Below are 23,134 nucleotides of genomic sequence, written 5' to 3' on the forward strand. Positions count from 1 at the left end.
CCAAAATGGGCTGAGTCCTTAACGAAGGTGGATGAATAGCAATTCCTTAATTTCTTCTATTCTCATCACCCTGCTCTGACTAAAGGGGGGGGGGGGGGGGGGGGCACATCCACTGATCCATTCTCCACAATGGGACCCCTGATGGATTTACCTTCACCATAGACTTTTTAGGTCACGTTCCCTATTCCAAACATTCACAAACAAATTGAATTTAACCAGTGCAGTTCCGAATACAAAGACTGGTCTCTATACTGTAGATGGGGTCTACACCTGTGCGGACCCCCCAGACCTTTACCCTGATATAAGTCCTTGATCAGCTAGGGGCCCCTCATTCATCCTGACCTGACAGATCTGCTTAAAGGGGGACACTACTAGACCTGATAATGTCATAGACCAATGTTTCCCAACCAGGGTGCCTCCGGCTGTCCGGGCATGCTGGGAGTTGTGGTTTTGCAACAGCTGGAGGCACCCTGGTTGGGAAACGGTGCCATAGACATAAGTGTGGGTGACAATGCCCATAGTGTAGTGTGTACAGGGACTGAAGATCACACAGCCGCCGTGTAGGACTATTGTAGGACACAGGGTAACATTACAGGGCAGGCCGGGGGCCCTCCAGGTGTTAACCTTAGCTACCCCGGGTATAACAGCGCCGCAGGTCTACAGCACGGGCCCTGACTAGTACACACGCATGCCCTCTCTGTGCTCTACACCCTGCCCTGCATGGCTGCCAGCTCTCCTCTACATCCTATGTCACACACCGTGCGGCGGGTACCGACCACTCACCTCTTCCCTCCTCCCGGGACGGCAGCGGTCTATCCTCTCCACACTCCGCTCTCCATGCTGGGTCCCTGTACATCCCGTTACCTCAGCTCTGTCCCCTCGCCTCCGCTTACACCTACACCGACAGCGGCCGTGCTCCCGCGCCCCGCCCACAGATGAGCGGCGTCCAATCCCGGGCGGCCATGGGCGGAGCCACAACTGTCATCAGTGGAACCGACTTGAAGGTCTGTCAAAGACGCCACGCCCATCGGCCTGGAGGAGAATGATTGACAGCAGGGGCGGGGCTGGAGGATGATGGCTGGGAGCAAGGAGGGTGGGGGGTGAGCATCACATAGGCCCGGGGCTGTAGGAAGGTTGTCGGGGCCACACTGGCGGCCAGCCTCCTTTCATGTTATTGTAAGCCAGCTAATAAGGAGAACACCACCCCATAAAGAATAAGGAACTCCACCCTAATGACATGAAAACATAGGATACATAGTTTACTACACTTTATCAACAAGTCTAGTGTTTATATTCTCTTCAAAGGAAAAAAAAAGGCCTTCAGTATACCAGTGTTTTCCAAGCAGTGTGCCTCCAGCTGTTGCAAAACTACAACCCCCAGCCAAAGGCATGCTGAGAGTTGTAGTTTTGCAACAGCTGGAGGCACACTGCTTGACAAACACTGCTGTATACAGTGCAGTGCTAGAAATTTATATAGTCGAATTTTATAAAGCAGACGCAGCTATTTTTCAATTTTCTTTTTCAATTTTGCCCCTACAGACCCATATGAGGGTTTGTATTCTGCGCCGCCAATCGTATTTTGTAATGACATCACTCAATTTACCAAAAAATCTATGGCAAAGCAAAAAATAAAAATTGGTGGGGCAAAATTATAAAAACAAGAACACAATTTTGCAACTTTTTAAAGGATTTCGGCCCAGATTTATCAAACTGTGTGAGAGAAAAAATAGAGTGATTTTCCCACAGCAACCAATCACAGCTCAGGTTTCACTTTACCAGAGCTTGTGAGCTCATCAGACCCATCCCCCCCCCCATGTCGGCGATTGCCACAAATTGCCGGTGAATTCACACCGGCGATTTGCGGCTATTCCGGGTCATACCAGTCTACGGTGTCCCAGAAAATAAGGATCATCGGGGTTGTCCAAGACACCCACGATCCCCCTGAAGGGATAGGAGTGAGGTGGCAGGGGTGCCACCCCTCGTATCCCTACTATTGGTTATCTAGAAGCGACAACCAATAGCGGATAGGGGGCAGGGGGGTTAACTTTCGGTTTCCCCATTCTGCCCACCCACAATAGGCGGGGCAGAACGGGGAAACCGTCTCTAAACTGTAGCCCTCCAGATGTTGCAAAACTACAACTCCCAGCATGCCCAGACAGCTGTTTGCTGTGTGGGCATGCTGGCATTTGTAGTTTTGCAACAGCTGGAGGGCTACAGTTTGGAGATCACTGTGCAGTGGTCTCTAAACTGTGGCCCTCTACATCTTGCAAAACTACAACTCCCAGCATGCCCACACAGCAGTTTGCTGTCTGGGCATGCTGGGATTTTTAGTTTTGCAACAGCTGGAGGGCCACAGTTTGGAGATCACTGTGCAGTGGTCTCTAAACTGTGGCCCTTCAGATCTTGCAAAACTACAACTCCCGGCATGCCCAAACAGCTGTCTCAGCATGGTGGGAGTTGTAGTTGCGTATCTCCAGCTGTTGCATAACTACATCTCCCAGCATGCCCTTCAGCGATCAGTACATGCTGGGAGTTGTAGTTTTGCAACAGCTGGAGGCACACTGGTTGGAAAATACTTAGTTAGGTAACAGAACCTAACTGAAGGTTTTACAACCAGTGTGCCTCCAGCTGTTGCAAAAGTACAACTCCCAGCATGCACGGTCTGTTAGTACATGCTGGGAGTTGTAGTTTTGAAACAGCTGGAGTTTTGCCCCCCCCCCCCATGTGAATGTACAGGGTACATTCACACGGGCAGGTTTACAGAGGGGTTCCTGCTTCCAGTTTAAGCTGCGGCAAATTTTCCACCGCAGCGCAAACTCCTAGCGGGAAACTCAACGTAAACCGCCGCCAGTGCAAATGTAACCTAAAAACACTACACTAACACAAAATAAAGGGTAAAACATACATATACACCCCTTACACTGTCCCCCCCAATAAAATGCTAACTGCACCCCTTATTAAATTCTGTGAGGTGTGTAGTTTCCAAAATGGGGGTCACATGTGGGGGGGTTCACTGTTCAGGCACCACTGGGGGTTTGTAAATGCACATGGCCCCTGACTTCCATTCCAAACAAATTCTCTCTCTAAAAGCTCAATGGCGCTCTTTCTCTTCTGTGCACTGTAGTTCGCCAGCAGAGCACTTAACGTCCACACAAGGGGTATTTCCATACTCCTTACCCCTTGTAAAAATGTAAAAGTTGGGGAAAAAAGTTGTCAAACACCTGTGGGGTGTTAAGGCTCCCTGTACCCCTTGTTACGTTCCATGAGGGGTGTAGTTTCCAAAATAGTATGCCATGTGTTTTTTTTTTGCTCTTTTGGCACCATAGGGGCTTCCTAAATGCGACATGCCCCCCCAAAAACCATTTCAGCAAAATTTGCTTTCCAAAAGCCAAATGTGACTCCTTCTCTTTTGAGCATTGTAGTGCACCCCCAGAGCATTTTACGTCCTAACATCGGGTATTTCCATACTCAGAAGAAATGGGGTTACACATTTTGGGGGGCATTTTCCCCTATTACCCCTTGTAAAAATGTAAAATTTGTGGAAAAACCATCATTTTAGTGGAATTTTTTTTTTTTACATTTACACATCCGACTTTACCAAAAAGTCGTCAAACACCTGTGGGGTGTTAAGGCTCACTGTACCCATTGTTACATTCCTTGAGGGGTGTCGTTTCCAAAATAGTAGGCCATGTGTTTTTTTTGTTTTTTTTTGCTGTTCTGGCACCATAGGGGCTTCCTAAATGCGACATGTCCCCCAAAAACCATTTCAGCAAAATTTGCTTTCCAAAAGCCAAATGTGACTCCTTCTCTTCTGAGCATTGTAGTTCGCCCGCAGAGCATTTTATGTCCTAACATGGGGTATTTCCATACTTAGAAGAGATGGGGTTACAAATTCTGGGGTGCATGTGCTCTGGATAAGTAGGGACACACCTAGTGGCAGCTTTTTTAAACACAAATAAAACATAGAAAAATTAATTTCTTAGCAACAATTAGTTTTGAGAGTGCCCATTGAAAGAAAAACTGAGGAAACTATGATGGTTTACAACTGGTGTAAAATACCAGGCAAAATACTGCTGTGTGCAGGGACATATTTGCCATTAAACACCTATGGGCCTGTGCCTGGGGCAGCAGTCTTGAGGAAAAATAATAAACCCTTTTAATGCGGCTGCTGCCACCATGCTGAGGCCTGGGAAATCTATCTATTTCCCTCTTTAGTTGAATACATGTGGTAGCCTGGGGGTGTGTAGCGGTGCGATAACTAAAGGGTGCTTGTTTAACCCTTATCACCCGTGATGCCAGTGTGGGGCTCCTCTGTAAATGCTTGTCCTATCGCCACCCATCCCAAGAGCGATAGGGAGGTATTAAATAAATGATTGTCCACAACCGGAGATTTTGTAGAAAACTGTCAAAACTTTTACTGCAGCTTTTATGCAGCATTGAACAGGAACAGTCCATGTAACAAAGTCTATTTGGAGTTTGACAGTGGTTGGGACCTCGTGAGTTTTATAGAGCTTAGGAGGTTAATATACGCTATTCCACTGGATATAGGGGATTGGTATTAGGTCCAGTAGTCACGCTAGCTTTAGCGGGGATTGATATTTAAACTCACGGTTTCGCAAGTTGCAGAATTTTCAGGCTTCTAGCCTGTCTTTGTAAGTAACACAGATCTCTCTCTCTCTCTCTGATTGTCCGGCACCCAAGAGAGCGATCATTGGTTGCAGCTCCCTTATATGGGCAGGGGCTGGCCTTCAGCTCATTGGTGCATACCATATGTCAATTCTCCTTACAAAGGATTATGGTCTGACATGTGACTATATCATGTGACCTCGGAAGGTCCTTAAGCATAACCTAAAGAAGTAACATTAGTCATGTGACCTAAGGTCCTGCGACACTATATAGTACATTAAATATATGATTACTTATACATGTAAACATCATAGAATTAAAGAAGGAAGAGGTGACTAGGGGCTATTTCATCTGGAGGATGCTACTGGAACGAAGTAACTCTGACTTTGGGGACCACCATACAAGGTACGGTATACCATACGTACCGGGACACCACAAACCCCCTTACTTAAGATAAGTCGACCTCGACGTCTGTCCCCTAAGGCAGAGGGTCGAAGTGCAACAATTGTTTTTTTACAGTCCTGGGCATAGTCTTTCAAATGTCCATTATTCAGGCTGTATGACCGCAACAAGAGAGCCTTTGCATATGATAAGAATCCTTGCAAGCTCTGAAGAATTTTTGGTATTTACTATATATTAGTTTAGTTTTTCTAAGCAAACTTTACATACACTTTGATGTACAGAGATGAGTACTGATAAACTCATGAACAGGATTATGCTGTTCGCGAATTTAGTAACAGGATGACATTAGAAGGCATTAGATACATCCTAACACTTTTACTTACTTTATCATTTTTCTATTTTCTTTTGACTGACTAGAAACATTATATAACCATATTATAAATCTCACTTGACATTGTTATTACCATATTTGTTACCTGTCTAGTACACTGAAGTTATATTGGCTTGCCTGTGGCTATCTACCAATAACTAGCTACTAGGGTCCATTGGCTACACACACTTATCCCTAGAACTCAACAGATAAACCTTACCTAGGTTACCTTTATGAATACGTGTATATATTTAGGCATACAGGAGCGCCTTCTGGCCAGGAAGAGCATCCTGAACACGTAAAGGGAAGAAAGTTAGTGTACACAACAGTGGCAGGAATTGAATAATGACATAGGCTACAATCCCTTAAAGTTTTGTTTCTTTGGTTATTTAGAATGTGAGATATTTTTGTTTTGTGTACTAAGTTATAGTGAGTTAAGTACACTAGAGTGATTATTTGATGTACTATGTGTACATGAATTATGTGAAGAGTCAGTCTTGGTATCTGTCACGATCACACCCTATCGGTCCAGCCAAGACATTAGAGAGAGTGTGATGGTGCAAGGGTTAAAGCTGCCAGACCTCTGGGCATCCACTACTAGTCCCAGCAAGTCACCAAATTAACCCTTGGATAAACGTGTTTCCACCAGAGCTGCCTTCAGAAAGGTGAGCTCCTATATTTAGAGATCAAAGACCAGAGCTGATTAATTAAACATTTAATCTGATAAAAGGTATCACAGTGCTATATATATATATATATATATATATATATATATATAAAAAATACAGGAACAAATGACATACGGGACAAAAATATATAAAGAGTTTAGCAAGGCAAGTTCAGAAAACAAAAAATGAAGTTCTTACAGCATGATGGTATAGCCCTCCTTGTCAGCGAGAGTCCAGCTCTTGTCAGCCTTTGGCACAGCCTTGAACACCCAACTTTGAGTCTAGCATTGTTTTAAATATCATATTTGCTTTCTTGGGAGGGAGACTCCATTCCCCCCTCCCCTCTGATCCCACCAGGGGGTCTTCTCTCTTCCTGGCCCCCTTATCTGTGTGATTATATGATGGGACCAGAGTGCCCCTTACATCCTGCTGCTTCAAAAGAGCCTTTGACTTCAAAGGAGATGTAAACAAACAGCCAGACCCCCCAATAAAATGCAATACACAAGAAGGATACACCGTCTGAATGACCTCTCACCCATGTCTTTGATAATACATCACACACAGTTATAATTATAATACACATATAGGATTCAATAATCAGGCCTTGGGCCTGACACCTCCCCCTTTTGATGGGGACAGAGAGATCTGGCCTCTCCAGGCTGATAGATCTGTCTCCATTAACCGTCTATTTCTTTTCTTGACACCACAGGCCCTGTATTCCCAGGCAAAGATGGCACTGAAGGGGCCTATTTCCTCGTTTAGCTGCCTTTTCTTTGCAGCTAAGAGCTGTGGATTCATCTCTACATCCTGAAGGGATCCCTGGCTCTTAGCTTCCTCCACTAGGTCTAGTAGGGGATCACTACCCAGCCCTTCCTCTGGTGCACTGCATACACTGAGTACCACCTTCTCAGGGTCATAGTATGCCATATTAATGTGGTACTGTCTCTGCCTCTGACCTTTCTCATCAAGGGCAACTACATATGTGGTGGGTTCTAGGCACTGCAAAATGGGGAAGGGACCCTCACAGGCAGCCTGCAACTTATTCTGCCTGATGGGTTCAGAACCATTACCTTCTGTCCCACTTCATAGACCCGGTCCCTTGCATTGTGATCATACCAGTACTTCTGCCTGGACTGTTCTGCTATGAGGTTGTCCTGTACCAGCCCAGTCAATGCCTGCATCCTGTCCCTGAATCTCAGAACATACTCCATAACAGAAGTCTCAGGGGCAGGTAGGCCCCCTTCCCATTCTTCCCTAACTAAATCTTGGGGTCCCCGCACTTTGCGACCATATAATAACTCAAAGGGCGAGAAACTTGTAGGCTCTTGGGGTACCTCCCTGTAAGCAAATAACAGATGGGGTAAATACTTTTCCCAGTCTCTTCCCCCCGATTCTACAAATGTTTTTAGCATTTGTTTCAAGGTGCCATTGTTACCGGACACTCTGTCGAACCAATGTAGAGGGTTGTGATCAGTTATGACAGTAAAATCCCTGCCATACAGGTATGGCTGTAATTTTTGCAAAGCCCAGACCACAGCTAGACATTCCTTCTCTATGACCGCATAGGCCACTCCCAAATGTCCTGCCAGGGGGGTCTCATGGGCCAACCTCAGCAGCTCTTTCCTGTACTGCCTAGGAACCACTAACGGCCTTTCTCCCTCATGGGCCCCTAGCATGCCTTTGGAAAGGGACTCCCAGTACAAGATATCATTTTCCCAATATACCCGATGCCACTCTGTGTCAACATCTGTATGCTCAGCACGTTGTCTCAGCCCTTCAAGGGAAGGGTCACTGCGCAGAGCTTCCCAGAAATGCTCATTTCCCTCCCCCCATCTCATGGTATCAGGGAGCACATTTCCCCCAGGTGAACTAGCATCCCCACCTTCCTCTGCTGGGGCTTGCAAGTCACACAGCTTGCCCCTTGCATCACCATCCTACCTTCCTTTTAAAGCTGCAGCTCTGGCATGCTGCTGACGCGTTACCACTGCCACCATTGGTATGCCTCTCCTGGGTTTACCTTCTTCCCCCTCAGTTCCAGACATAACAATACAGGCATCATGCACAGGGATATCACTCCTTCCCTCCTCCTCCTCAGGCTCACAGGATTGGGATATATCACTCACTGCTGGTCCCTCATCCTTAAATGTCACCAGGTGCACACCAACCCCTCCCCCTAGCCCATCTTCACTAGGTTTTGGCATTGGTAATGCATTGTCACCACATTTTACAATACACCCCATTTCACTTTTGGAAAACATTACTGGTTCAGTCACAGGTAACCATTTATCAATCCCCTGCACCCCCTCCCAGTTACCACATTTCACAGTGTCTCCCAAAGTCTCGCACAGTACCTCAGAATGAACAAGGCTCTCTCCTAGCCCATCCGGTGTGCAGGTAGTGTCCTCTGGAGCATAATAACAGAGCATCCGACCCAAATAATTCCCCAGCAGAACATTAACAGGGATGTCCTCAGAGACCCCCACCTACAGCAAACCTTTGGCTGTACCCCAATCCAGGTACACACGGGCCATGGGCACAGCAGGCCGCACACCTCCAATTCCTTTTAAAGCCATGGTTCTTCCAGGGATGATGTCCTCTGTATCCACCACTTCAGGCCGCACCAAGGTAAAGGAGGCTCCAGAATCTCGCAAACCCACTGTCACCCGGTCACCCACAGTTACACTCTGCAGGTTATCCGCTCTTTTCTCCACCGCTCCGGACACCAGTAGAATGGCTGTGTGTCCTCCAGCTACTGGTGGAGAATTATTTTTGTTGGGGCAAGTGGCACTCAGGTGCCCAATATTGTTGCATCTGTAACATCGGCGGGTGTCCCCCTAACCCAATGTGGCTCCTGTTGCTTTTGGTAATGATGGCAAGAATTTCCCGGCTGACCTGGTGGTGCTTTGTGGTTGTGTGGCTCCCCTCCAGGTACTTGCTCCAGCTTGTGCAGATCCACGCTTTGCTGCTGGCGCACGGTTGTTGGCAAAGTCATCTCCAAGTTCTGCTTCTTCCATTGCTGTCTTGGGCTTGTGGTCCAAAATCCACTCTCTGGCTTCAAAGCTCCGTGTTTGGAGAAACTGATCCAGGACCATCAAGTCCTCCAGGGCCTCATAGGTAGTGACTTGTAGGACCCCAGTCCATTGCCATAATGCAGTCCTTAGCTGACCTGCATGTTAAGTGCAGCTTTCTGTGGCACTTTGTTGCAAAGTCCGAAACTTTTTCTGATAAGCCTCTGGAGTCAGATTAAAACTTTTTAGCAGGGCAGATTTTATTGCCTCGTAGTCCTGGTCACTCTCAGAGGGAAGCAAAGCAAACACATCCAGAGCTTTCCCTCACAGCTGTGGGGTTAGATATCGTCCCCACTGTTCCTTAGGTAGATGGAAGTGCCGGCAAACCTTTTCAAATCCCCTAAGGAACACATCCAGATCACAATCTTTCTCCAACATGGGGAAATGTTCCAAGCGGGGTTTGTGGTATCCTTGGTCCTGCACATCACTCCTGGGCCTCTCTTTCTGCGGCTCGTGCCTCTCTCTCTGCAGTTTGGTACTGGAGAAGCAGTTGGAGTTTCATATTGGCATCCACTTTCCCAAGGTGTTGTAAGGCAGTCCGCATATAAGAGTCCAAGGCCTCATGGGGAGTACTGTCCTGATGGGGAGTAATGTTATATTGCCCAGGAGATATCAGTCCTTGGATGGCAGTTCCAGCTGCAGGACTTTGCCTCATGTCACTCAGCTCTTCTGCATGGGCATCATACTCCACAAGATCAGCAATAAGTTGTTCCTTGTTCTTTCCTGCAGTAGGGATGTCCTTTTCTTGGCACATTAGCTCCAGTGCAGGCTTGGCGATATGCCTCCATATTTCTGAGATGAGACAGAGGAGGTAAAACAGGAGATGGGGAGGATAGAACTGTCTTGCACTCTTTTTGTATGTCTTTTAAACCAGCACTGAGCTCTGTCTTTGGAATTTACATACAAGAAGATGTATGCAATTTCTTTTTTAGTGCTAAGATTTCCTTACAGGTAAAATCCAGCAAGCACTAAAAATCTCTAAATATATCCCGACGCTGCCACCAGTTGTCACGATCACACCCTATCGGTCCAGCCAAGACATTAGAGAGAGGGTTAAAGCTGCCAGACCTCTGGGTATCCACTACTAGTCCCAGCAAGTCACCAAATTAACCCTTAGATAAACATGTTTCCACCAGAGCTGCCTTCAGAATGGTGAGCTCCCATATTTAGAGATCAAAGACCAGAGCTGAATAATTAAACATTTAATCTGATAAAAGGTATCACAGTGCTATATATATATTTATAAAATACAGGAACAAATGACATACAGGTACAAAAATATATAAAGAGTTTAGCAAGGAAAGTTCAGAAAACAAAAAATGAAGTTCTTGCAGCATGATGGTATAGCCCTCCTTGTCAGCGAGAGTCCAGCTCTTGTCAGCCTTTGGCACAGCCTTGAACACCCAACTTTGAGTCTAGCATTGTTTTAAATATCATATCTGCTTTCTCCATTCCCCCCTCCCCTCTGATCCCACCAGGGGGTCTTCTCTCTTCCTGGCCCCCTTATCTGTGTGATTATATGATGGGACCAGAGTGCCCCTTACATCCTGCTGCTTCAAACAAACAGCCAGACCCCCAATAAAATGCAATACACAAGAAGGATACACCGTCTGAATGACCTCTCACCCATGTCTTGGATAATACATCACACACAGTTATAATTATAATACACATATAGGATTCAATAATCAGGCCTTGGGCCTGACAGTATCTTAAGGGTAGGTTACCCCGAGTAGACCGTTGAGAAGGTGTTAGTGAGGGGTGACAGTTATGTTACTCTCAGTGGAGCTGAGAGAGCCACCTACTGACAACTACCACAACACCTGATATCTTATGTACACGTGTACAGAGTGAAATTTTTCGTGTACAAGAACCATTTACATTTGGTTCGACCTGAAAACAACATTTATGTCAGGATCCGGGCTGGCGGATGGTGAGGACACTGGAGATGGATCCTCTGTGCCAGAGAGGTGATGGTGTGGGCCGTACCAGTGGAATGGAGTCTAAGGGGTTACTGGTATTCACCAGAGTCCGCCGCAAAGCGGGATGGACTTGCTGCGGTGGTAACCCCCAGGTCGTTCCACCCGGTAGCGACTCAACCCCTCTGGCGGCTGAGATGGCGCGGTACAAAAGGACAAGGCTAGGCAAGGTCAGATGTAGCAGAAGGTCAGGGCAGGCGGCAAGGTTCGTAGTCAGGGGCAACAGCAAAGGTTCTGGAAACAAAGGCAATGGACACACGGGAAACACTTTCTCTAGGCACTAGGCAACAAGATCCAGCAAGGACAGAAAGGGGAAGTGGTGTTTTATATGTAAAACGGTACAGGTACCAATTAATGGTGCACTGGCCCTTTAACTTTAAGAGAGCCGGCGTACGCGCGCCTTAGAAAGCAGGGCCGCGCGCGTCGGGAGGACACAGAAGGCAGAGAGAGGTGAGTGGCGCCACGCGGATCGCATCCCCGCCGGCGGCACTGTAACAGCGCTCCCGATCAGGGGAACAGACCGGGGTGCTGCAGGAGGGCATACGCCGTGAGCGCTCCGGGATGGATGCGGGACCCGGAGCGCTCGGCGTTACAATTTATTAGAAATACAACAAGTTTCAGGTGCATTCACCTGATAAGTGCAATTAGGCAAGGAAATAATATATTACTGTTAGATTATGTACATTTAAATAGACACGCAAGGATCATCCGTCCATCTGCACTACGAGTCCATAAGACACGGCTACCACATTTAGCCGGGCATACACTTGCGAATCTCCTAAGGGTCTAGGAGTCTCTTGACCCAAGGGTCAGGCACAAGCTTGGTGGTTGCATGGATAACTCAAAATATCTTAGCAAAGTTCTGCTAGGTGCCTCCTTAAACAATTTCAACAGTCTGTGCAGACAAAATTAGGACAAAATCAAATTAGGATCAAGCAGGAAGGTTAACCCTTTAAAAGAAGCTCTTCCGTCGTCCAGCTCCTCTTGCAGAACCCCTGCCCCTCTTGACTTCAGAACTGGGCAAGGGATTGACGTTGGTGTCCCACACCACATTAGAGAAGGTAGAGTGGGTCACTGTAGGGTTAACATTGACCATATAATTAATGGCCGCTGCTGAAGATGCTAGTGGTAGAATGGTTGGTGCCGGTTGGTCCGGCCAAACCTCCTCAGTAGAAGTAGGCCACGGCACGGTGGTTGGTGCCCGCAGTTTAGGCCACACCTTCTTGGCAGTAGTAGGCCTGGGCACTTTGCTGAAATTAGGAGTATCCGGCTGCTGCTGTAGAGTCTCCTTCTCTGTAGGCTCATCAGTGGAAGCAACAGGAGCAGGCCATTTCAGCCTTAGCTGAAAGGGGACCTCCTCCCAATCGTCGGAGGGGTAGTACTGGAACGGAAGCTGGGTAGGAGCTGGGGGTCTGGTGACTGCGGCACCCCACTCTCCTTGCAGACCCTTAACAGGCGTATATTCAACTATTTCACCCACCTCCAGTGAATGGAACTTCTTGTCGATGTAAGGCCTTTGAACAGCTCGACAGTTTAGAAGAATGGTGTAGCCAGTTTGGCAATCAATGAGGGTGCCATAACCTCTGACCTTGTCGAACTTGGCCACCATGGCACGGCGGCGCTCTAAAGGCTTCTCCCCTTCTCAGGGATAGTCCCACATGCGAATAAAGAGTGCTTCCAATTCTTTAGTATTTTGTTGGTAGCGGATACTCTCCTCATAGGGCAGATGAACATGCTTGGGGGCATAAAGTTCTCGGTGTCGGGCCTTTAGTTTCTCCATCAATTCGGCCATTTCGGCTTCTCAACGGGCCCTTTGCCTCTGCACTCTGGGAACCGGTGGAAGTGGCTTCCCAGGCAGGGGTTGAAGAACATCATGCATATATTGACTCAACTCTGGTTCATCCCCAAATGTCCATTTAGGCAAACGTGGCGAGCGCGGTTGTGCACTCGGCAAATTTAAATCAGACAGGGGTACTTCTGGTTCTGGGCTGGAGGAGGAAGAGAAGGCAGCTTCTGGTGGGGTACTTACAGAAGATTCCTCCGTCGTTATCTCAGCCCATGAAGCCGATTCGATCCGGTCTGGTGGTGAGGGGACAATCTCACCGGTGAAGATGCTCCAGGTGTCCCAGCAAATTCTCCTGGAGGGGTGTCCGGCCAGTCGTCGTCATCGTCGGGCAACGGGGGAAGATTGCAGGCCCCCTCCGCATCCAACGATAACTGCTGCAGACGGTCGGCAAGGTTTTGGAATAGTTGGGCTGCGACCGCCACAACTTTCCTCTGCTCCGGCGCCATCTTGGAACTCTCAACGCGTGGAACGCTGCTCTCTGCCATGTCTGTACACTCCATCCCTTCCTCGTGCAGACTGAAGAGGTCGCTGTGCAGGGCTCCTTTTATAATGGGCTTCTCCAAAATGGCCGCCGGCCGGAAGGACATCATCGGTGCAGCCCCGACTTCCGGTCCCCCGGGAAACAACAGCAGTGAATCTAAGTTCCCTTTTGGCTGCGACACATTTACTTGGTAGCCACGCTCAGGGGTGGGTCGTTGCGCAGCACAGGCTTTTCTGGCGCGCTTCTCCGGCAGCGAATTAACTCTTGCAGCGCTGACCGTACCAGAGGATCATAGCATGATTCACCTCGTACTTTACACATCCTTGCAGCCAATAAATCTTTGCCTCCCCCCTTACTTTTCGTGTGCCCTCCTTGCACGCAACACCACACACACAGTCCTGTACACTTGAATGGTGATTTACAGCACATGAATAAAGTCTTTTACATGGGGGAGTACTCTGTAAATGGTGGCAACAGCTCTAGGCACACACCCGTATCCTGTTCGTAAGATGCCAAAAAGCTATGTGGTAGCCTGGGGGTGTAGGGTATATGGGGTGTAGCTGTGCGGTAACTAAAGGGTGTTTGTTTAACCCTTATCACTCGTGATGCCAGGGTGAGGGCTCCTCTGTATATGCTTGTCTTATCACCACCTCCGCTTCTCCATAGATTACCTCTCCTGTGCCGCCAGCTGTGACTTAAAACATAAAGCAACATCATTCACAAAGAAAACATATACCAAATAAGGAATGTCCTTTTTTTTTTTTTTTAGGAAAAAGGATTGTTACAAAAACAACATCAAAGCGGAAAAACACAGAAAAACAACCAGGGGCGGGAGGGTGGTCAGCTGTCTCCTCTGGCAGCCGCAGCAGGTAAGCTGAAAACGACCTGAGGAGGGGAGGATCTTTCTTTATAACGAAGAAGGGCCATTCTGCCTCCCCTGCACCATGTGACCTCCTTTGTATTAATTAATGAGCAATAACCACACCAACAACTATTAACTTTTGATGGACGTGAGGGTCGGCCACAGCTTTATTATTTTATAACAATTTTAACAACTGTAAAACCTTTTAACTCGTTCAACCTCCCATAAGTTTGCCAACCAGGGGAAGCACTCAACCAGCAACTGGCAACAGCCGACGGGCCTATCAGGCTTCCACCTCCGCTTCTCCATAGATTACCTCTCCTCTACCGCCAGCTGTGACTTAAAACATAAAGCAACATCATTCACAAAGAAAACATATACCAAATAAGGCACGTCCTTTTATTTTTTGAAAAAGGAGTGTTGCAAAAACAACATCAGAGCGGAAAAACACAGAAAACAACTAAGGGCGGGAGGGTGGGGAGCTGTCTCCTCTGGCAGCTGCAGCAGGTAAGCTGAAAAGGACCTGAGGAGGGGAGGATCTTTCTTCATAACGAAGAAGGGCCATTCTGCCTCCCCTGCACCATGTGACCTCCTCCTCTCCTTCCTTATTGGCCACAACTAGAAGCACCAATCAGAGGGGGGGGGGGGGGGGGAGGAAGGGCCCTCACTGTAACCCTTTCATTCCCTGTTCTGCCTGCTCCCCATACCCACAGTCCATGGCTCCTGAACCCAGTCGGCCTGGCACCACCCAGGCTGTGCGTAATGCCTACCTTGCCTTTCTAACTCCAGCTCGTGTCCCCTTTGTATTAATTAATGAGCAATAACCACACCAACAACTATTAACTTTTGATGGACGTGAGGGTCGGCCACAGCTTTATTATTTTATAACAATTTAAACAACTATAAAACCTTTTAACTCGTTCAACCTCCCATAAGGTTGCCAACCAGGGGAAGCACTCAGCCAGCCGCCGGCAACAGCCGACGGGCCTATCAGCCTTCCACCTCTGCTTCTCCATAGATTACCTCTCCTGTACAGCCACAGGAGGAGCTCAGCATCCTCATACTGAGCTCAGACCCCCACTCAATATATATAGGGCTTGCTCTATCCCATCCCGTAGGCCCGACAAAAAGATATCCAAGCCAGTATCATTCAAATGTACCCTATCCTGGCTCATGAGCCACCTGTTGTCCCCTTCAAGCTGTCTGTGCCTGACAACTACCCACCAATCTAGCATGCACAAAGTGAGCCATGCGAGAATTAATAGTCCTACTTGCCCGCTCAATGACTGCTGCATCCCGGTAGCCCTACCATGTGACCCTGGGGACAATCTCAGACTACACAATCACGACTTCGGAGAAAAAAGACACTATCCTCTCCAAGTCCATCCTCATGAGAATGATGAGCTCCGGAACACGCAGGGAACACAGGTCGTACCCAATTTGGATGGACTCCATCAACACACGAGACCAGGGCAGACCACCAATCCCTCATCAATGCACTTCGACCTGAAATCCTAGGGACCTACCGCCTGGCCGGCAGATAGCCCGTTGAGCAGCCCAATGGAAGTAAGAGTGACCCACAATGTGCACCATCGGAGAGCGAGGACCTGCAAAAGAAACACGTTAAAGAAGCACTAGCTGGAAACCTGGCCCTGTTCGCCTGAGTGGCAGCACCAATGCGTAATGAGTGCATTCCGTAGTCAAAAGAGGGAACCCCTGCCAACACCAAACAGCGCTTAAAAATAGAACTAAATTGATATCGAGTCAGAGGAATCCCAGAGAAGTGAACCAAAAACTTCTCCCCCGCAGACCTGACTTTCAGGAAATCTGATACTAAAAAGACAGGACAAGCCAAACCCCCAACCACCCCCAAGAGCAACCAACAGCCTTCGCCCAACTGATCAGTTTTAGATTTTCTAACCCTCAATTGAACAACCCCATTAGCTAGGAGAACATCATCCTGGAAAAGACCCCCTGGACCCCCAGCCGAGGCCGGCACCAGTTCCCCCACCTGCAAAGCCCCAAAAAAGGCAAGGCAGAAAGCCGTAGAAAATAAAAGCCCCTCATAAGGAGAGGAACAAACATCACCCATCACCCGTACAAAAACTTCCAACAATGCAAAAGAAACCAGACGCCTACTCTTCTTCCGAACGTGCAACTTACGCCATCCCTTCAACGCCTGTCGAATACAAAATCGTTTTGTACAATCAGTCCAGCCCCGTAGCTTCAAATGAAAACCCACACCCCCCAATCGTCGTCGCAGAAAAACCTGAACGCTCTAAACCCAACAAATAATCCACTGTGATAGAGAAACGAACCGACTCACTTGAGGCAAAATCCCTGTCCCCCGCCTTACCATGGCCTTATCATGAGCGGACCAAGTAGACCGAGCCACCAAGGAGGCGATTAAGGGCATCAAACTCCCGACACCAAGGTCCACAGGTAATATGGTCAAGACAGGCCCTCCAGGGCCGCCCCCAGACACAACGTGCGAAACTCCTGAAAACGAAAACGAGACAATAAATCAGCATGCACATTTTCAACATCAGGAACATGGCGGGATCTAAATCAAATGTTATACTCTAGACATTTGAGAACTAAATGTTGAAGCAGAGCTAAAAACAGAAGGGAGGCAGAAGAAAGGCCATTGATACAGTGGACTACACTTAAGCTGTCTGTCCAAAAACAAACTTTACGGTCCCTGAGCTTAGGCCCCCACAACTCCACCGCCACCACTATGGGGAAAAGCTCAAGGAGGGTAAGGTTACGATATAATCCAACATCCCGCTTCCGCGCTCCACTCGTCACCTAAAATGGCCCCATAGCCCACCGATCCCACAGCATCAGTGAACAAGGACAACACCGAATTGCTGACTTCAGGGGACTGAAAACAAGTGCGACCGTTGTAGCGGCACAAGAATTCAAGCCACACCAACAAGTCCCCCTTGAGGGAGGATGTCAGGTGAATCCGGTGCTGTGGTCTCTTGGCACCCTAAGTGGCCAATGAAAGCTGCCGGGAAAAAACCCGACCCATTGGCATAACACGACAGGCAAACACCAAAAGACCCAAGAGGGACTGCAACTGCCATAGGGTAACCTTTGAAACCCCACAAAAACCTTCAATCAAACCCAACAATTTCTCCAACTTGTCAGAAGGCATCCTGAAAACCATTCCCAGAGAATCAATTTCGATTCCCAGGTAGGATAAAGTAGCGACCGGACCTTCTGTCTTCTCGACGGAAAGAGGGAAACCAAATCTGCTCATTAAGGAACTAAATGAGTCCAACAAAAATTGACAGCGGGGAGAGCCGCCCGGGGCAACAAACAAAAAATCATCCAGGTAATGAATGATTGATTGACAGCCTGTTTCATAGCGCACCACCCATTCCAAGAATGTGCTGAACATTTTAAAAAAGTGGCTCGATACGGAACAGCCCATGGGCAAACATGTGTCAAAATAATACAGACTATCGACACAGCAACCCAGAAGGTGATAACATTCCGGGTGGACCGGCAATAGCCTGAACGCGGATTCAATATCCGACTTAACCATGAGCGCATGATTCACCTATGTGCTCCTGGGATATGACAGATGGTAGAGGATAGAGGAATTAAATATAGGCCTTTCGGCCCAGTGACAATGGGGTGCTATAGATCTGGAGTCGCTGCTCTGCCTTCTGGGTTGCAGGTATAGGCGGCACTGCTAATAAAACGAAATGATCCAGCACTTGGAAAAACGGCAATCTTATTGTAGAAATCCTCATAAAAACAGTACAAGACCGTGGCACCTCACCACCTCTGAGAAATCTTGACGCGTTTCGAGCGCATGCACTGCTATCCAGGTGTGAAGATGAGAGGTAGCTGAAGGAAAAAACCCTTGTAGAATGGCGCTGCAGACTCCCAGGTAAGGATGCAAATGGACCAGGTAATGGTACAAAGGTTCTCAGCAGGACCGTTTATTCATACAATAAAATAAAAAAAACAGGTGATGACGTGTTTCAGGAGGAGCCTTCCCTTCCTCAGATCAGAATGCATGATAGTTCACAAGTCTCCATAAATAAAGGTAAAAAGGGTGCCAAATTACAAAAAAAGGGGCGTGGCTAATGACATCATAACATACAGTCATGGCCGTAAATGTTGGCACTCCTGAAATGTTTCAAGAAAATGAAGTATTTCTCACAGAAAAGGATTGCAGTAACACGTTTTGCTATACACATGTTTATTCCCTTTGTGTGTATTGGAACTAAACAAAAAAAGGGAGGAAAAAAAGCAAATTGAACATAATGTCACACCAAACTCCAAAAATGGTCTGGGCAAAATTATTGGTACCCTTAACTTAATATTTGGTTTCACACCCTTTGGAAAAAATAACTGAAATCAGTCGCTTCCTATAACCATCAATAAGCTTCTTACACCTCTCAGCCGGAAGGTTGAACAACTCTTCCTTTGCAAACTGCTCCAGGTCTCTCTTATTGGAAGGGTGCCTTTTCCCAACAGCAATTTTAAGATCTCTCCACAGGTGTTTAATGGGATTTAGATCTGGACTCATTGCTGGCCACTTCAGAACTCTCCAACGCTGTGTTGCCATCCATTTCTGGGTGCTTTTTGACATATGTTTGGGGTCACTGTCCTGCTGGAAGACCCGAGATCTCGGACGCAATCCCAACTTTCTGACACGGGGCTGAACAGTGCAACCCAAAATCCGTTGGTAATCCTCAGATTTCATGATGCCTTGCACATATTCAAGGCACCCAGTGTCAGAGTCAGCAAAACAACCACAAAACATCATTGAACCTCCACCATATTTCACTGTAAGTAATGTGTTCTTTTCTTTGTAGGCCTCATTCTGTTTTCGGTAAACAGTAGAATGATGTGCTTTTCCTCCAGCTACCTCTCCTCTTTATAAGAGGGGCAGCTATTACAATCGCTCACTTGATCCTGAGGCACAGTAAAGACCAGACGTCTCAGAGCTAGTGTCCAGCATATCTGGAGGCCTCAAGCCACCTGCATCCACATTCCAGTAAGTCAAGTCTATGTCTGCTGTCACTATCTACAACCCAGTCCAGTCTCAAGTCAAGTCTATTTTAGTCTGCGTGGCTGAACTAAAGTCTATCAAAGTCACTACTAGTGTTGAGCGGCATAGGCCATATTCGAATTCGCGAATATTTGCGAATATATGGACGAATATTGGTCATATTCGCGAATATTCGCATATTCGTAATATTCTCGTTTTATTTTCGCATACGCGAATATTCACGTGTGCGAAAATTAACATATGCGAAAATTTACACACAAAAATTTACATAAGTGTAAATTCGCACATGCGAAAATTAGCATATGCAAATTTTCGCATATGCGAAAATTCGCGCGCCAGTCTCACACAGTAGTATTAGAGCCTTCTTACACCACATAAGCTGGAAGTAGAGAGGGATGATCACTGTGATGTGTACTGTAAAAAAAAAAAAAAAAAAAAGAATATTCGTAATTACGAATATATAGCGCTATATTCGCGAATATTCGCGAATTCGCGAATATGCGATATTCGCGAATAAAATTCGAATTGCGAATATTCGCGAGCAACACTAGTCACTACAAGTCCCAGAAAGCTGTGAGGTCCTTCTAGGTTACTGGCCATCTCTCTGGGATCCTGGCCTAGCTGTAAAGACTATTTCCATCTGTCTACCTCAGTAAAGCTACCGTCAACCCCTACCTGGTCTTGGACTATTATTGACCTGCCTAACATTGGGATAGCGGTACTACCGTTCGGGTGGTTACCGGGAAAACCACGCGCTGACGTCACAAACATTTAATAACACCTTGCCCCTGGGGTTAATAACACCTTGCCCCTGGGCTTCATCTGCCCCACACACCACACCATCGCACCCCGAGACACCCCGTGGCTTTGCCACATACATGCCTTTTTTTATTCTCATGACAGTAATAACAGACTGTGCCGACAGACACAAATTTTGTTTTCCCTTTCCTTGACCTGAAAAAATGGCATAAAACTGCCCCCTCTTTTTTTCTCCTCCATGATGCAGTTTTTTTAATGTCATTTTTACCCCCAGAATAGTGTGTTTTGGTATAGGTGTTTTCATATGGCATTTTCTCTCCTTCATTTTTTTTCATATTACAAGTCACGTAATTCTTTCATCATGTGACTCAAGGATTACTGTTTAAGAATTTGGCTGCATTTTTTTTTATATGGGAGGTCTATGGGAGGAAAATAAATAAAATCAGGAAAAAACAGCTATGGTGTTTCATATTTTCCTACTGACTCCCAGCTAACATTTGGACACAGTGTTTTTGACCCAAAAAATGCCATGCGGTGATTATGTTTTTTTTTTTTTAACAAAGCCAATGCGTCTTCTTCCAGCCAGATAGAAATTTTAACTTCAGTTACCAAGTCAACCCCTGCTATTTATACAAAGGCAGGCTCCGAATATGAATGGAAACACTGCTTTGTGACAGGAGACAGAATAGAGAGTGGGCTGTGATGGTTGTGTTACCGTGAGAACCAAATTACGAGATGTGTTTATCCCATGAGTATACTGTGCATTGATCTTTCCACATAAACCTACTTGTATACAACTTACTATCAGGCCCGGAAACAAATTTCCCAAGACATTGTATATATAAGCCTATCTACTGTTGTTTTCCAGATCTCACACATGATTTCAATAAGTGGCACTATGGCAGCAGTTCCGTATATGTTTCAGGTCCTTGTTCACCTATCAGAAGCCTCTCCTTGGTATGTGTTACATGAAACAGGTCCCTATAGTCTCATACATCTCACCATTTCTCTGGGAACGGTCTTTCCCTTGGTCCCTGCTCTCAAGGGCTCTTCACTGCCTCTCTAATGTACTGCCCACTATGGTATTCCCTCTACTGGCACCACAAAGTCTCCACTCAGCAATAAGAAAAGAGCATCCTTGCTACTGCTACATCTACTACAGCCTGCCCAGGTTTGACCACACCACTATTCATGCTGTACAGGTTATCAATACCGGGCAGACTTTCCTCCCACATTCCCAGCAGACTTTCCATCTTAATCATCTTAAACTGAGCTAATTACTCCAAAGCTGACAATACACTCACAGAGCAGTTCAAACCACCCTCCTCCATAGCTGGAGGAACAGACCTGAAAGATTGTCACAAGAAAACAGGTCTGGATAAACTTTGAACCCTAATGCCGAGTCAAAGTCGCAGAAAATCCAGACCTGCTTGATTTCTGGCCACTGTTGGGTGTTGGTGGTGGCAGCTTTTATTTTACAATGCAACCACATTCGGATCCCAAAATGTCATGTATCCATATTAAAGATTTGAAGAGGGAACGTTAAACTAATTCCCATTCCTCATTTTAGTCTCCCCCCTAAAAGGACACATCTGATGATGAGAGAGGTGTCACGATTCGGCTGGCTGGAGGTGGATCCTCTGTGCCAGAGAGGGATTGGCGTGGACCGTGCTGGTGGACCGGTTCTAAGTTGCTACTGGTATTCACCAGAGCCCGCCGCAAAGTGGGATGGTCTTGCAGCGGCGGTAGCAACCAGGTCGTATCCACCAGCAACGGCTCAACCTCTCTGACTGCTGAAGATAGGCGCGGTACAAGGGAGTAGACAAGAGCAAGGTCGGACGTAGCAGAAGGTCAGGGCAGGCAGCAAGGATCGTAGTCAGGGGCAACGGCAGGAGGTCTGGAACACAGGCTAGGAACACACAAGGAAACGCTTTCACTGGCACAATGGCAACAAGATCCGGCAAGGGAGTGCAGGGGAAGTGAGGTATAAGTAGGGAGTGCACAGGTGAGAATACTGATTAGGCCTGCTGCGCCAATCAGTGGCGCAGCGGCCCTTTAAATGGCAGAGACCCGGCGCGTGCGCGCCCTAAGGAGCGGGGCCGCGCGCGCCGGGACAACACAGACGGGGAACGGGTCAGGTACGGGAGCCGAGATGCGCATCGCGAGCGGGCGCGTCCTGCATCGCGAATCGCATCCCGGCTGGGAGTAATATCGCAGCGCACCCGGTCAGCAGGTCTGACCGGGGCGCTGCGAATGAGAGAACGCTGCGAGCGCTCCGGGGAGGAGCGGGGACCCGGAGCGCTCGGCGTAACAAGAGGCAGGAAATAAGCAGGGAAGGTGCTTTATTTCTGTAGGATCATAATGGAAATGATTAGTTATTTGTATTGTCTCCCTAGAGAGGGTTCCCAGAGGCATGGTAACGAATGTTTCATCATGCAACTGTTTTTTAACACTGTCATATCATTATTCAAGCCAAAAGGGTGTTAAGAAACTCTCTTGTGTCCACAACTAAATAAGCAAATAAATAAATTATAATAATCTATGTGGCCCTTGTCCATCTGTCTGGCACTGGGTGGCAGGAACCGTTATTGGGAAAACAGTGGAGTTGTAAGGGTTCTGTTTTAACTAAAGGAGGAATCAGGGCCAAACTATGATTTTTTCTTTATTTTTTTTTATTTTTTACAGTATTTTAGCAGTTTTTTGAGCTACAGAAAAAGCTATACCCTTATAAAATGGCCCTTTACTATAGAGACATATTTTGGGATGTGTATGCCCCATAATACTTTCCAATCTATGTAAACAAAAAATATGAAAAAAGAAAATAAATGATTAACACTTGGATATTAAGCTTGCATTTTTTTTTAAAGCATTTCTCTTTTGTAGCATTTTTTTTTCCAAACATGCCTATAAGTTTTGCGCAGTTCTGTACTGTTGATGTGTTATAAAAGTCTCAGATGGGAAACGCATTTAAGTCTAATGTAGCTCTTAGTACTATCTGACAATGTGGCTATTGGACCAGAAAAGGCTGTACACACCCT

At 47.0% G+C, this 23,134-nt stretch overlaps 1 protein-coding gene and 1 long non-coding RNA gene across 3 annotated transcripts in view; one reads left to right on the plus strand and one right to left on the minus strand.

The window, feature by feature from the left end:
- Positions 1–935, minus strand: part of MGAT4A (alpha-1,3-mannosyl-glycoprotein 4-beta-N-acetylglucosaminyltransferase A) — a 73,276-nt gene extending 72,341 nt beyond the window's left edge. For both annotated transcript variants that reach the window (XM_056555942.1, XM_056555943.1), the window contains exon 1: positions 784–935. The gene's annotated coding sequence lies outside the window, so the exon portion shown is untranslated. The remainder of the gene's footprint in view (positions 1–783) is intronic.
- Positions 874–23,134, plus strand: part of LOC130355599 (uncharacterized) — a 52,829-nt gene continuing 30,568 nt past the window's right edge. The window contains exon 1 of the long non-coding RNA XR_008888590.1: positions 874–1,004. This is a non-coding gene — a long non-coding RNA (uncharacterized LOC130355599). The remainder of the gene's footprint in view (positions 1,005–23,134) is intronic.

The sequence above is a fragment of the Hyla sarda genome, chromosome 2 (assembly GCF_029499605.1).
Source record: "Hyla sarda isolate aHylSar1 chromosome 2, aHylSar1.hap1, whole genome shotgun sequence".
Classification (NCBI taxonomy): Eukaryota; Metazoa; Chordata; class Amphibia; order Anura; family Hylidae; genus Hyla; species Hyla sarda.